Here is a 14,951-nt window from a genome sequence, read left to right as displayed (position 1 = left end):
GGTGGTGTTCTGATCCCCGGGCCCTGGCCAAATTCCAGACTCTGTTAAACAAGGAGCGTGTGAGTATTTAAGAAAGGATGTGGAGATCACGTGGCATTAGCAGATGTTCACTGTCAACAGGTCAGGGGAAGCCACCCCCAAAGACGCCATGAGGAAGGATGGCCAGGGACAGTCACAATGCCTCTGTGCCCTCATCACATCCCCTCATCCCTCCTCTGCCTACAGGGCAGCTCTGGTGGGCTGTTCTGTTTGAAATCAGGGGTTCCTGTAATTGATAACATCCCAGCTCAAGCTCACAGCCACCTTTTCACTCTCTGCGCTCTGAGGCCAGGGAAGCCCATGGGCCCGTGTGCAAATGTGGTCCTGAAGTGTAGAGTGGTTCATATCACCGGGACAATCTTCAGTCGGGAGACAGGAACCAGAAGATACATACTCCACACTCCTGTCCATCACATGGACAGTTCTGGAAGGCATGCTGTTACGCAATCGGACCCTGCAGCTGTGTTGCCCCCATCAGTGACCTTGATAACACACCGTATGCTGACTTTCCTCCTTTCTGTCTCACTCTCTTTGCACTCTCGTTTCTGCTTCCTGGATCGCCTCCCAAGTCCTGGAAGCTATATCCAAGTCCTTGTTCCAGCGTCTGCTTCTGGGAAAAGCAGAGAGGAAATATGAAGAATATAGGGAGCCAAGCACCATGGCTCATGCCTCTAATCCTGGCACTTTGAGAGGCCAAGGTGGGCAGATCACCTAAGGTCAGGAGTTTGAGACTGGCCTGGCAAACATGGTGAAACCCCATCCCTACAAAAAATACAAATATCAGCTGGGTGTTGCAGTGCACGCCTGTAATCCCAGCTACTCCAGGAGGCTGAGGCAGGAGAATCACTTGAACTCAGGAAGTGGAGGAAGTTGCAGTGAGCCGAGATCGCGTCACTGCTCACTGCAATCTAGCTTGGGCGAGAGAGCAAGACTGTCTAAAAAAAAAAAAAAAAAAAAAAAAAAGAATATGGGGTGATCTGCGGTGTTAAATGCCAACAAGAGGTCCAGTAGAATTATGGCCCAGGAAGGGGCATTTGCAAGAGGGAAGGGGGTGCAGGTTACTGGAGACACTGCCACTGGAGCTCGGGAGTGGGCCCAGTACTCCCAGGGCTACCCTACCGAGGACATGGAGTCTGCTCTTGCTCGTGTGACTCTTCACACAGTGCAGCACCTCCATCATTCTCCAGGAACTATTCCTAAACCAGAAGATGCTGAAAGCTTTAGAGAAGAGCTGAACAGGGAGGTGTTCACTGCACCTGCATGGCACGGTAAACTCCACCAATTACCCTTGGACGTTGACTCTCTCCGCAGTCTCTCCCTCCAGCCGCCACCAGGTTCCCCCTTTACTGACATCATTTCCCTGTGGCTCCTGGATCTCCCTTCTCCACACAGCCAGCGACCTCTCTCAGCAGCCACCTCTCTGAGGGCTGGGCTCGGACGTGAATGATGCTGAGACGTGAGCCACAGGGGTGAGGCCCGAGGCCCTCAGTTCTCCTGTCGTCTATGGGGTTCCCACTTCAGTAACCTGCCTCCTCCCACAGCGCCTTTCTACAGAGAAGACAGGCCAGGGACAAGAGTCTGGCTGCTCTAACATAATCCTTCCCCAGAAGTCAGAGGGGAGACCTTGCTGCTGGCACGAGAAGGACTGAACAATTCTTTCTGGAAGCTTTTTCCCCAGCGTGTTCTCTGATAGACCGATAAGCAGCTGGAATCCTACCCCCTAGGAACTCTGAGTGCTCTGTTTTTCATTCACCACATCCACCCTCCCTGCACACTAGCCCCATATTCATTTCCTCAACAAAGGTTTACTAGGCATGTACTTAGTGCCAGCCCCAGGGCCTGGTGCCAAGGGTGGAGCTGGAGAGGGCAGGCCCACCTGTGACTGCATGGGGCTCCCAGCCAGAGGAGGAGGACAGGCTGTGTGCAGCAGGGCTGGGAGCTGCGCTGAAACCCAGAGATGCCCCTGGAAGGTGGCCCCTGCCTCCTGGCTCCCACTCCCTCACCATACACCCCGTTCTTTCATCCCTGGGTGCTCTACTAAGAATCCTGAAACAGTAGAGCAACGGGGAGCTTCAATAACCTTTACTCCCACACCTGCTGAGATCACGGACTCAGAAGAGGCTAGCAACTTGCTCATTTAGCACAGCAAGCGAGTAACAAGGTCAGGACAATAGCCTATGTTCTTTTTGTTCCAAACCATTGCCCTGCCCACTGCTGACCTTGTGGCATCAGCAAGTCAGATAGAAGCCTCTGGGCCCATACAGTCTAAGCCTCACTCATGAACACCAAACACATCTCATTTTCTGTGCTCGACAAGGGTAAGTGCTTTTATCTGGAGGAGATGATGAGGTAGACGTGTGTGTGTGTGTGTGTGTGTGTGTGTGTGTGTGTGTGTGTGTGTTCATCTGCGTGTGCATTTTGGGTGGAATTCCATGTTATTTCTCTTCTCATAGTCCTGGAAGGCTGCTTAAAAGAGGAAGAATTTTGGCAGTCTTCCAAATGATAGCTTGTTCTTGGGGGGCTGAGCAAGGAGGGACCTCAGGGGATGTGGGTGGGATGTCACTGCATGTCCCTGAGGCTGGGCACTTCCCTGTGTAAGACCCCATGCTGGCTGCTGGAAATTGCCAGAAGGCAGCGGCAGGTTCTCCAGGGTTCCTTTCACCAGTGTCCTTAGCTCTTTTCCTGGAAGATAAACTGAAGGCATCTTAACTTCCTTCTGCTTGCCAAACAACCTGTCAAGGAGGAAGAAAGAACAGAACCATCTGCTTAACCAGTGGTGACCCATGCTTCTCTCTGGGGCAAGAGGCCTCTTCGGCCAAAGCTAAGTGCTTGTGAAAGCTGCCAGATGCTTGGTGTTCTGCAGTGGGCAGGTCTGTGCAAACCCACCCCCAAAGACCCAGGAAAGAGGCCAACAAATCCAGTTTCTTAGGAAGAAACATTTATTTTATTAGGGACTTACAAACAGAGGCCACGTCACAGGCAGCGTTGAGAGGAACAGTGGATCCCTGCACCATTATCCTCCAAAGCCGGGACTTATCTACTGTAGGGAAGGAATGTGTAGGACAATTGAAGTTGACCCCTCAGGGAAAGGCGAGAATGCTCTGTGAGTCTGCCTAAGGGCAGGATTCATGGTCAAGGTTGCTTTGACCTAAGGGCAGGATTTAAGGTAACAGCAGATAAAATAGAAATCTTAGAGTCATTCCTGGAACAAGGGTTAATCAGAAGTCAAGATAGCATGTCAGCTTCCACGATGGAGCTGCTTTAGGCTCCACATGGAGTCACTGGAAACCTCATGGGGAGGAAACCAGAAACAGAAATGGAAAAAACTAGATTTTGTCCAACAATGGAGGAACCACGTAGAAAGTACAGTGCATCAATATCCCAGACTATGCAGCCACGAGACAATACTTGTGACAAAACTGGCTTCTAGCTTCCCATCCTGTGAAAAACAGCAGAACTCCCATGGTGCACGCACTGTATGCAGGTGGACAGAGCCAGGGAGGAAAGGGGCACAGAAGAAAGCATTGGTGTCATGGTGGAATTAACTTATTATCCCAGGTGGAGAAAATGACTGCATGTGTGCTGGGATTCTTTTCAAATGTTCAAATTATTTTTTTTAAATCCAGAGTATAATATAAAAAGGATTCTGCAAGGAATAGAGGAGTTTATTCATTTACCTTCTAGCTGGCAGCTTCCCCACTTCCAGAGTTCGCCTATTTTCTTGACATATATTAAGCTCAGAGAAAATAAGTTTCTTTTGCACTTGTACGTTTCTTCAAAGAGCAGAGCAATTTGAACTCCCTGCCTATTGTGGTTTTCTTAACAAGCCAAAAGGACATAACACATAATGCTTAAATCTGCAAATACAAAAGCCTCTTCTTGGATTTAAAGTTGGGAAACATCTCTTGGGGAAAGTGTTTAACTATTAATACAAAGTATTTGGTACACCCCGTACTGGAGGAGAAAAAGTTCTACACAACCATACTTCTGGAACCTGACCAATCTGTTTAATTACTTCACCAAAGAAGTATTTAACCCTCTGCAAATCCAACTTCATAATTTATCAGTCCAGTCACTGTGCCTGTGAGGAAACATAAATTGCAATCATCTTGCATTTGCACAGCAGCCACCAACTTACAGAGCATTTTCACATCTTCTGGTCCATTTCATTGACAAACACTCATCTTCCCGCCCCCGAGCCCAGTGAGGAAGGCAGGGTAAACTCCTGTGGTGCCGGAGCTGTGAATAACTAATCTAATCTGTGGAACACAGCTCCTGCCCTCTCCTGGCTTACCCTCTGAGTTCGGGAAGCCTCAGGAACTGTTTGCTCCATGGTATCTGGGAAGTGTTGCACAGAGCCGTTCTCATCCTTGTGGGAGCCTGGCGTAGAGGCAGAGGGCCTCACAGATACAGAGTGGGGCTCTTCGAAGACCCATCTCTTTGAGTTCAAATCTAGACTTAGCACACGTTTGCTGTGTGATCCTAGGTTTGTGTCACAACTTCTCTGAACCTCAGCTATAATTTGGAGGTAGTAATACCTTCCTTTGTAGGGTTGTTGGGAGCATTAAAGGAGATAGGTCTGGGAAGCATCTTGTCCAGTGCCCTGCTCAGAATATCCCCTAAATAAGCAGCAGCTAGGTGCAGATTTGGGTACCCCAGAATTAGTTCTTCGTGTGGCTGCATTGGGATGCTCAGGGACAGAACCCACAGCCTCTGTCTTCTTAGTTCTAACCAAAGCCACCCCAACAGTTCAGACCTTACCTCTAGGGGAGGCAGCAGGAAGAACAGCTCCCTCAGTCCCTCTCTATCCCTTTCCCCAGGATCTGCATGGGGTCTTGGAACAAGGTCCCCCTAGAGTAGAGCCAGACATGTCCCCCAGGCAGGCTTCTGGCTGTGCAGGGGGGCTGAGTCAAGGTCCCCACCACCCACCAAACCCCCAGACCAAGCTCTGAGGCCTTGGACAGAGTTTATCCAGAAAGAGGCTTTGCTCTCTGGCTGGAGAAATGTTCTGTTTTTGTTGTTGTTGTTGTTTGCTTGAGACAGAGTCTTGCTCTATCATCCAGGCTGGAGTGCAGTGGTGCGATCTCAGCTCACTGCAACCTCCACCTACTGGGCTCAAGTGACTGTCATGTCTCAGCCTCCTGAGTAGCTGGGATTGCAGGCATGCACTACCACACATGGCTAATTTTTGTATTTTTAGTAGAGACGGGGTTTCGCCATGTTGGCCAGTCTGGTCTCGAACTCCTGGTCCCAAGTGATCCACCCACCTTGACCTCCCAAAGTGCTGGGATTACAGGCCTGAGCCACCACACCTGACCTGAAGTGCTATTTTAAGGGTCCAACCTGGGTGCACTGTGAGAAATGGGGCAGGAGAGGCTTGGACATATCCCCAGTATCCTTCTGAATATTGGGGAGCTATTCACCCTGGCTGTTATTTGCTTGTGCAAGCCCAGCAATGTGGGGACATAAATGTGGGGACAGAGAGTAAAGCTGGTGGACACTTCCTGGGCTGTTTGGCCAGCACAGCTTTGAAGGTTTCTATTTTGGATGCCCTTGGAATGCTGTCTCTGCTTTGTCCCCTCCTTATCTTCTCATACCTACTATTTCAAACATCTAGGAGCCCTGTGGCTCCTGAAGGTGAGTCTACAACCTCTCCACAGACACTCATGTCATTTACATAGGTGCTCGGTTTCTCTAATGGGATGAGAGAAAAAAGGGACAAATTCTTTCTGAGACCCTCTGCAAGGCCACTGGCACACACCAACCCATTTAGCTCTCACAGTAACCCCATGCTGATGTTCTTACTGTCTTCATTTTGTCAAGGAGGAAACTGAAGTTCAGGGAGTCATTGTTGGATATATTGGAGCTAAAACTGGCAGATCCTAAAGGCCAGGTCCTTGGTGTAACACCAGGGACCTGGAGCCATCACCTGTGAATCTGGTACAGGTAGACAGACATCGCCACAGGCTGATGGAACAGAGGAGAAAGGCTTGTTCTTACGGAGCCTGGACCTGTGGCCAGGGCTCCATTTGCATTCCTTTTGAGAAATGGAGCCATCCTTTGGCACACACCCACCCCCATGCACCCTGACGTGGAGCCCTGTTGTCCACAGAACTGCCCAGTGGGCACCTGAGTCAACCAAGAATGGACTCTGGGGGACAGCACCCCCCTCACATCAGTATCCTATTGGTGCTTCACCTCCTACATCCATAGCTCTTCCTTGGCATAGCTCACTGGAGCAAACACAACCACCTCCAGCTCCTGTGTTTGAGGGCCTGGGGGCAGGGCAGGGTCAATTGCAGTGCTCAGATTGATCTGTTGACCCCTGAGACTCCTACCTGTTTATGTGGAAGTCAGGTGTCACGGAGCACACCTGAGGGAGAGCCTATCGCTGCTGTTCAGAAGGCTCAGCTGTGCGTCTCTTGCCTGGCCCTCAGTCCCCAAAGGCACCTGAGCTGGTAAACATGGCAACAGAAGTCACCTGCCCTCATTACCTGGCCCCATTTTCCACTCAAACATCTCTTCCTCGCCAGCCAAACAGATACAAAGATGCTCAAGCTTTGGGCTCCAGCCGGGAGACCAGGTTATTCTACATATCACGTGCAGCAGCCCCTCTGACCCTCAGGATCCACTGAGGCCGCACTGCACAAGGGCCTGGCATGGACCTACAAGCCCTCTCTCACTTCTTTAGGGTCCTGGAATTGGTGGCATTAAATTATTCTAGTTTATAATCCACCTTCTTCCAAAAAACTCCCTGATGCCTAATAGGCATTGAAAGTACTGGCTACTCTGAACGCACTGCCTATGGGCTAGTTCTGCTCTCCAAGGAACAATCAAATAAAAAATGTTTTTAAAAGTATTTACTTACATTTAAAAATATGTGTAATACAAGATCAAATTAAAATTTTTTTAAATGGATGTGGCCAGGTGCGGTGGCTTATACCTGTAATGTCAGCACTTTGGGAGGCTGAGGTAGGCAGACCACTTGAGGTCAGGAGTTTGAGACCAGCCTGGCCAATATGGTGAAACCCCATCTCTACTAAAAATACAAAAATTAGGCTGGGCACGATGGCTCACACCTGTAATCCCAGCACTTTGGGAGGCTGAGGTGGGCACATCACGAGGTCATGAGATCGAGACCATCTTGGCTAACACGGTGAAACCCCGTCTCTACTGAAAATGCAAAAAAATTAGCCGGGCGTGGTGGCAGGCACCTATAGTCCCAGCTACTCAGGAGGCTGAGGCAGGAGAATGGCATGAACCCTGGAGTCAGAGCTTGCAGTGAGCCGAGATAGCGCCACTGCACTCCAGCCTGGGTGACAGAGCGAGACTCCGTCTCAAAAAAAAAAACCACAAAATCAGCTGGGCGTGGTGGTGAATGCCTGTAATCCCAGCTACTTGGGAGGTTGAGGCAAGAGAAACACTTGAACCTGGGAGGCGAGATTGCAGTGAGCTGAGATAGCGCCACTGCACTCCAACCTAGGTGACGGAGCAAGACTCCATCTCAAAAAAACAAAATAAAATAAAATAAAAGGATGTTAAGGGCCCAGACTGAGGTCTTGAAATGCCATTTATTCCTAAAAGTCATGACAGTTTTTTGAGGAAGAGACTGACTTCAGGTATGGGCAGAAATGTACAAGGCAAACCTGGAACATCATCTATTACATAGCAAGGAAACCATCAAAGACTTCTAGGGTCTACAGATCAGATGATAATGCTGAATCACTCTTGACTTTTTAACTTGGAAGATTGCGTTCTGTATGGTCTTGCAAGAGAGTGCCCTTCTTTTGGGGAGAAGTACACACTTGAGTATTTAAGGGCTGTGAGGTATTTTGTCTTCAGCTTGCTCTCAAATCATTCAGAAAAAGACTAATGACAATGGGATATATATAGAAATAGAGTGTGGGTGGGAACTGTGACTTGCTTCTAACCAACAGAACATGGCAAAGGTGATAGATTGTCACTCCTTTAATTACATTGTTATATAAGATTCCATCTTGCTAGCCAGCTTGCTCTAGAGACTCTCCTTGCTGGTTTGATGAAGTAGCCAGTCATGCTGGGGAGACATACATAGCAAGGATCTGTGGATAGCCTCCCAAAAATGTAGACAGCCTCTAGGAGCTGATGGTGGCCTTCAGCCTCCAGCTAGCAAGAACCAGGACCCTCAGTCTATAACCTCAAAGAAATGAATTCTGCTAACAGCCCAAGTGAGCTTTGAAGCAGATGCTTCCCCAGTCTAGCTTCCAGATGAGAGCACCTCCCAGCTGACACCTTGATGTTAGCTTTGTGAGATTCAAAGGAGAGGACCCAGTTAAGCTGTGTCTAGATTGTTGACCACAGAAACCATGAGATAATGACATGCGCAGTTTTGTTTGTTTGTTTGTTTGTTTGTTTTTGAGACGGAGTTTTGCTCTTTTTGCCCAGGCTGGAGTGTAATGGTGCAATCTCAGCTCACTGCAACCTCCGCCTCCTGGGTTCAAGTGATTCTCCTGCCTCAGCCTCCTGAGTTGCTGGGATTACAGGTGCCTAACACCACACCTGGCTAATTTTATATTTTTAGTAGCGACAGGGTTTCACCATGTTGAACGAGGCTGGTCTCAAACTCCTGATCTCAGGTGATATGCTTGCCTTAGCCTCCCAAAGTGCTGGGATTGCAGACATGAGCCACTGCACCTGGCCACATGTGTAGTTTTAAGCTGCTAAGTTTGTGATACTCTTGTTAGGCAACAACAGAGTACTAACACAGTTGGGGACATTCATTATTTAGTCACAGGCTACAGGGCAGGGAAAGCAGCACACCCCTCTACTCCATCCTCACCCCAACACACGTACTCCCAGCTGAGCAGATGCTGAGGGCATGGCTTGGACCCAGGGACTGTGGGAGAAGAGAAGACACTCTTGTCTCTTCAAGCCCCCCTTTCCCCAGGAGCCTGCCCCATCTGCCACAGTCTTTCTAGAAAAAGAAAGTACAATTGTTCCTTGTTGGGCAGGAAGATGCTGGGGGCTGCCTGGAGACGAGCCAGGCCAGAGCTGACAGTAGGTCTGTGACATAGATCAACTCACTCCCCTCCTCCTGACTGGGCCACCCACTCATAACGTTCCTGGGCAAATTGGGGCCTAGTTCCAAGAGGAGGGATTATAGGGTTGGAGCCAGGAAATGTACAGAATCATCCCCAAAGCAGGAGGAGGTGAAGGGCAAGGAGGATGAGGGAGGAGTTTGCTTTATTTTTGGCAGGCAGGGAGAGGAGACCCCTCGGAGGCCCCCCGGCTGCTGGCTCTCCTGTTGGCTCCGCCCAGCCTCACTGGTCTCTTCTTGTCCCTGGGTTGTGCCAACACCAGTTCCACCTTGGGGCTGGTGGAAAGTATTGAAATTAATGAAAGTATCGTCTATTCTCAGCCGGGTGCGGTGGCTCACACCTGTAATCCCAACACTTTGGGAGGCCGAGGGGGGCAGATCACAAGGTCAAAAGATCGAGACCATCCTGGCCAACATGGTGAAATCCCATCTCTACTAAAAATACAAAAATTAGCTGGGTGTGGTGGTGCATGTCTGTAGTCCCAGCTACTTGGCAGGCTGAGGCAGGAGAATCACTTGAAGCCGGGAGGCGGAGGTTACAGTGAGCCGAGATTGTGCCACTGCACTCCAGCCTGAGCAACAGAGCGAGACTCTGTCTCAAAAAAAAAAAAAAAAGTATTGTCTGTTCTTGCCTGTGGGCTTCCTCTCTTGTTGTGCCTGTAGCCTGGGCACTCTTCCTCCAGACCTGCGCGATGCGGCCTCAGTCTCTCTGCTCAAAAAAGAGAGAAAAAGCCACTTCCTCAGAGAGGCATCCTCTGACTCCCCCAACTGAGGTATCCATCTGCTGCCCCCATATCCCTATGATGTTTTATTTTCTTCATAACTCCACCATCTGAAGTTGCTATTTATTTATTTGTTTTTATTTATTTTTTTGAGACAGAGTCTTGCTCTGTCGCCCAGGCTGGAGTGCAGTGGCTTGATCTCAGCTCACTGCAACTTCCACCCCCAGGGTGCAAGTGATTCTCCTGCCTAAACCTCCTGAGTAGCTGGGACTACAGGTTCATACTACCTTGCCTGGCTAATTTTTGTATTTTTAATAGAGGTGGGGTTTTACCATGTTGGCCAGGCTGGTCTCAAACTCCTGACCTCAAGTGATCCACCCACCTCGGCCTCCCAAAGTGCTGGGATCACAGTGTGAGCCACCACGCCCGGCCTGAATTTGCTATTTATCCTTGTCTTTATTATCTCTATTTATTATATTTGTCTCTATTTGCACTAGAATGCAAACTTGAGCAGTATCTGTCTTACAGTTGTTTTCTGAGCACCTTCGCAGTGCCTGGCCCTCAGCAAGCCCCCAGTAACTGTTTGTTGAATTAATGAGTTCTCAGTTGGTGCCATCCTGCTTCTAGGTGCTTCTCCTGTGTCACGGCATCTCACCAGAAGCACAACAATGACGCACAGGGTCACCTATCAGCCCCACCCATCAGCTCAAGGATAATATTATAGGCTCAGAACTCAACTGCTGTGCTTCAAAAGCCAGTTCTCCTTCCTAGCTGTGAGACCTTGCACAAGTCCTTTAACCTTTCTACGTCTTGGTTTTCTCATCTGTAAACCACAACAATAATAAAAATACCTACCTTGTAGGCTACTATGAGAATTAAAGGAGATTTGCACAACATGCTTAGTACCCAACATTCAAGAAATTCAATATATATGAAATTTTTTTTTTTAAGATGGAGTTTTGCTCTGTTGCCCAGGCTGGAGTATAGTGGCATGATCTCAGCTCACTGCAACCTCTGTCCCCGGGGTTCAAGTGATTCTCCTGCATCAGCCTCCCGAGTAGCTGGGATAACATGTGCCCACCACCATGCCTGGCTAATTTTTGTATTTTGAGTAGAGATGGGATTTCACCATGTTGGCCAGGCTGCTCTCGAATTCCTGTCTTCAAGTGATCCACCCACCTCAGCCTCCCAAAGTGCTGGGATTACAGGTGTGAGCCACCGTGCCTGGCCTCTCTTATTATCTTTTTACATTCAACTTTATCCACAGGGATGCCCTTTTTCATTTCTGATATTGGCTGTTAGATATTAGACAGTTTTTTCTTGATCAGTATCAACAGAGGTTTGACATTTTTCCTGGTCTCTTCAAGGACTAATTTCTAGCTTTGTTTAGCCTCTCTTATATTTCCCACAGGTCCTTTTTAATCAAAGCATAATTTACACATAATAAAATGCACAGATTTTTAAGTGTACAGTTCTCTCAGTTATAATAATTATATACACTGTATAACCAACATTTTTCTATTTTTAGTGGAGACGGGGTTTCACCATGTTGGTCAGGCTGGTCTCGAACTCTTGACCTCAGGGGACCCACCCACCTCAGCCTGCCAAAGTGCTGGAATCACAGGCATGAGTCACCATGCCAGGCCTCAATACATTGTTGTTGTTTTTTTTTAATTTCAAATTTTTTTTAAATAATTTCAAATTAAAAGTGGCAAAAGTAGTAAAAGAACTCCCATATCTTTTTCATTCAGATTCCCCAGCTGCTACATTTCATTTGCACACTCCCTCTTTCATTCTAGTTTTACATATATTCTGTTATCGTAGGTCTTTACTCTGAATGATTTGAGAGCAAGCTGTAGACAAAATGTTCTATTGCCCCTAAATGTGCCACCGTGCACTTCCCCCAGAACGAGGGCACTTGCCTACAGAGTCCAGACGTGACGACCAGCTGGGGGATAACGGGTTCCACCCTTGCAAGTGTCATTGCCCCTCTGCCCTCAGGTCTGGTCTTGTCTTTTCTTTTCTCTTCTCTTCTCTTTTCTTTTCGAGACAGGGTCTCACTCTGTTGCCCATGCTGAGTACAGTGGTACGATCGCAGCTCACTGGAGTCTCCACGTCCCAGGCTCAAACGATCCTCTCACCTCAGACTTCTGAGTTGCTGGTCCTACAGACATGCACCACCACACCCAGCTAATTTTTTTTTTTTTGTAGAGACAAGTTCTCAGTCTCTTGTCCAGGCTGGTCTTGAACTCCTGGACTCAAGTGATCCCACCTCGGACTCCCAAAATGCTGGGATTACAAGCGTGAGCCACCACCACCCCGGCCCAGGTGTACTTTTCTAAAATTATTATTATTCCGAGTTTATTTTCTCTTGGAGAATTACTTCTTTCCCCTGTGTATACAGTCTTGATACTCTAGTCAATGAGGTGTCCTGTTCCTTACTAGCCAAGGGTGGGTGTGAAGCCAAGCCTGGGCAAGTGAACACATTCTCCCAGAGTTTGTGGATCTTGGACAGAGTGACACGGAAAACCACACTGTTGGTACAAGGGTGAGCATGATGACTCTGCCCCTTCCTGGGAAGTTGGAACACGTTAGTCACTTACACACTTCTACAAGGGGGTTTGGAAGGAAAGGTGTAGGGGCTTCCTCTAGGTAAACAGGCTCCAGGACAGAGTTGAAATAGAATTTTAAAAAGAGCCCAATTGTGAAGGGGGTGGGTAGGAATCCAAATGATTTTTCTGCATTTAGCAGGGTAGGAAAATGTTTAAAAAAGAAAAGAAGGGCTGGGCACAGTGGCTCATGCCTATAATCCCAGCACCTTGGGAGGCCAAGGCAGGTGGATTGCTTGAGCTCAGGAGTTCAAGACCAACCTGGGCAGCATGGCGAGACTCCCATTTCTGTAAAAAAAAGAAAAAAGAAAAAAAGCTTTCCAAAGAATAGATGAGAAAAAGGAGGCATGTCAAAGGGACTTATTCGAGTTAAATATCTAGTAAGAAACAGAACTAGGATTCAAATTTAGATCTGCAGTGTCTCCACATTGCACACTCACCTGGCTATCCCACCTCACTCCAGCAAGAGCTTAAGAGTCAATGGGCTGAGTAAGGGGTAGGGGGCTTGGCCAAGTTTCAGAAGGAGAGCTGGAGAAAGCCAGCCAGCTACTAGGCATGGCAGAGCCTCCCTGACCAACTCCATGCATTCCCTGGACAGCTGTAGGTTCATGGCCATCGAAGGGGGAAATGGGAGAGCAGCCGAATACCAGTGACCCCATGTTGGCAGGCAGGGCACCTGGGGAGACTGCTGTGAGCAAGGGCCAGGATTGGAGCCTGTCTCCTGGCCCTGACTCCAGCCTCATCACGTGCCTTTCAGGGACATGATGGGGAAAGAGGGCATACATTTTGTCCCTCTGGATCCCAGAATCATCTTTGCCTGATTGAGGGAGGGGACACTGAGGAAAGAGGAGGCTGTTGGACTCAGTAAATATGTGAAGCACCTACTTTATACCAGACACTCTGTTGTGTGATACATAATGTAACCCTCCCAAGACTCTACTTCAGAAAGGTTAAGTGATTCGCTCATGATCACAGAGCTAGAAAATGGCAAAACCAGGACCTTGAATCCCAACCCAGTGCTCTTTCTGCAGTTCCGTGCTGCTTCTCACCATGCAGGGTTTGGAAAACAAGCTTTAGGGGAGGCAGCACTGTGGAGCCATTGAGAGCATGAATGTATGCTGGGCTGCCCAGGTTCAAATCCAGCCCTATTGCTTGCTGGCCACATGACTTTAGGCAAATTATCTAATCTCTTTGTGTTTTATCAGTTGCCTTATCAGCATCCTTTGTAGTGTCAACCTCATAGGGCTGTGTAAGGATTAAATAAAATAACACACTTAAAGCATTCCACTCAAGGTCTAGAACATGACAAGTACTAGATGAAAGTTAAGCTGTTTCTGTGCTGCAAGCTGGTGCATTGAACATGCCTCTCCCTGGGTGGCTGAAAGGTGATTCTAGGTGGGGAGAGAAATAGGAGCATTGGAGAGAAGACGAGAGAGGATGGAACCTTCAGAACCAGCTGCCTTCAACTCGCTTTGGAGCTTGTCACTCCAAATAAAAGCAACAGTCACAACATATCCTTACTATGTAGGGTTTTACCCTTCGCAAATGCATTCTCAGACACTCATTTTAGCCTCGTGACAGCCCTGTCTGGTTGGTACTACTATCCCCATTTTGCAGTTGAAAAAACTGAAGCTCCGAGATCCTAGGTCCTGCCCCAGTTGGGCACTGGGGTGGGACTCCAGGTGGGTAACAGATTGAGTTGCGCTGACCACCTAGCAGAAGGGGTAGACGTCAGAGGCAGTGAGACCTGCAGGATGACTTTTACCAGTGGTTCTCAAATTTGAGCATGTTTCAGAATCCCCTGGATGGCTTGTGAAAAACACGAATTGCTGGGCCCCAACCCCAGAGTTTCTGACTCAGAGTCTGGGGTTGGGAGTTGGTCTTGCTGAGAGCCCTCTAACCATTAGCAGCGGCGACATCTTGTGGTGAGGGACAGAATGTACCTTGGGCTGCCTCAGCCCTGATTACCCGCGCGTCCAGGATGATGCCGGACCAGGCTGCACCGCCCAGAGGCCCGACGGCGTCGCTGGGGCAGATCCAGAGACTCTCACACGCCTTGTCCTTGCCCGGAGGGTGCAGGCGCCTGCATGCCTCATTTACCCTAGAGAGGACAGGAAAACCTAATCTTGTTGTGCAGAACCTCCAGCTTCCTTTTAGAAAGCTATTCTCCGCCCCCGCCTTTTTGTTAGAAGCAATATCTCTGTTGTCCAGGCTGGAGTACAGTGGTGCTCTCATAGCTCACTGCAACCTCCAACTCCTGGGCTCAAGTGATCCTCTCACCTTGGCCTCCCAGAGCGCTGGAATTATAAGCATGGCTCATCGCACCTGGCCCAGAATATTTTTTATTCTCATTTTTGTAAATAAGTTTCTTCCCTGGTCTTTCCACTGGAGCCTGTGAATCGCAGGCTCGTGGCACCGCCACAGTTGGCTTCTCAAGTGGGGAGGCTGACTCCTTGAACCGGGCGCCTCACTTCACGATTGCTTTCAGCCCAAAGAAGCATTTTA

Source organism: Nomascus leucogenys, chromosome 5, assembly GCF_006542625.1.
Source record: "Nomascus leucogenys isolate Asia chromosome 5, Asia_NLE_v1, whole genome shotgun sequence".
Taxonomy (NCBI): domain Eukaryota; kingdom Metazoa; phylum Chordata; class Mammalia; order Primates; family Hylobatidae; genus Nomascus; species Nomascus leucogenys.
The sequence above is the reverse complement of the archived record's forward strand: the minus strand, read 5'-3'. Positions refer to the sequence as shown.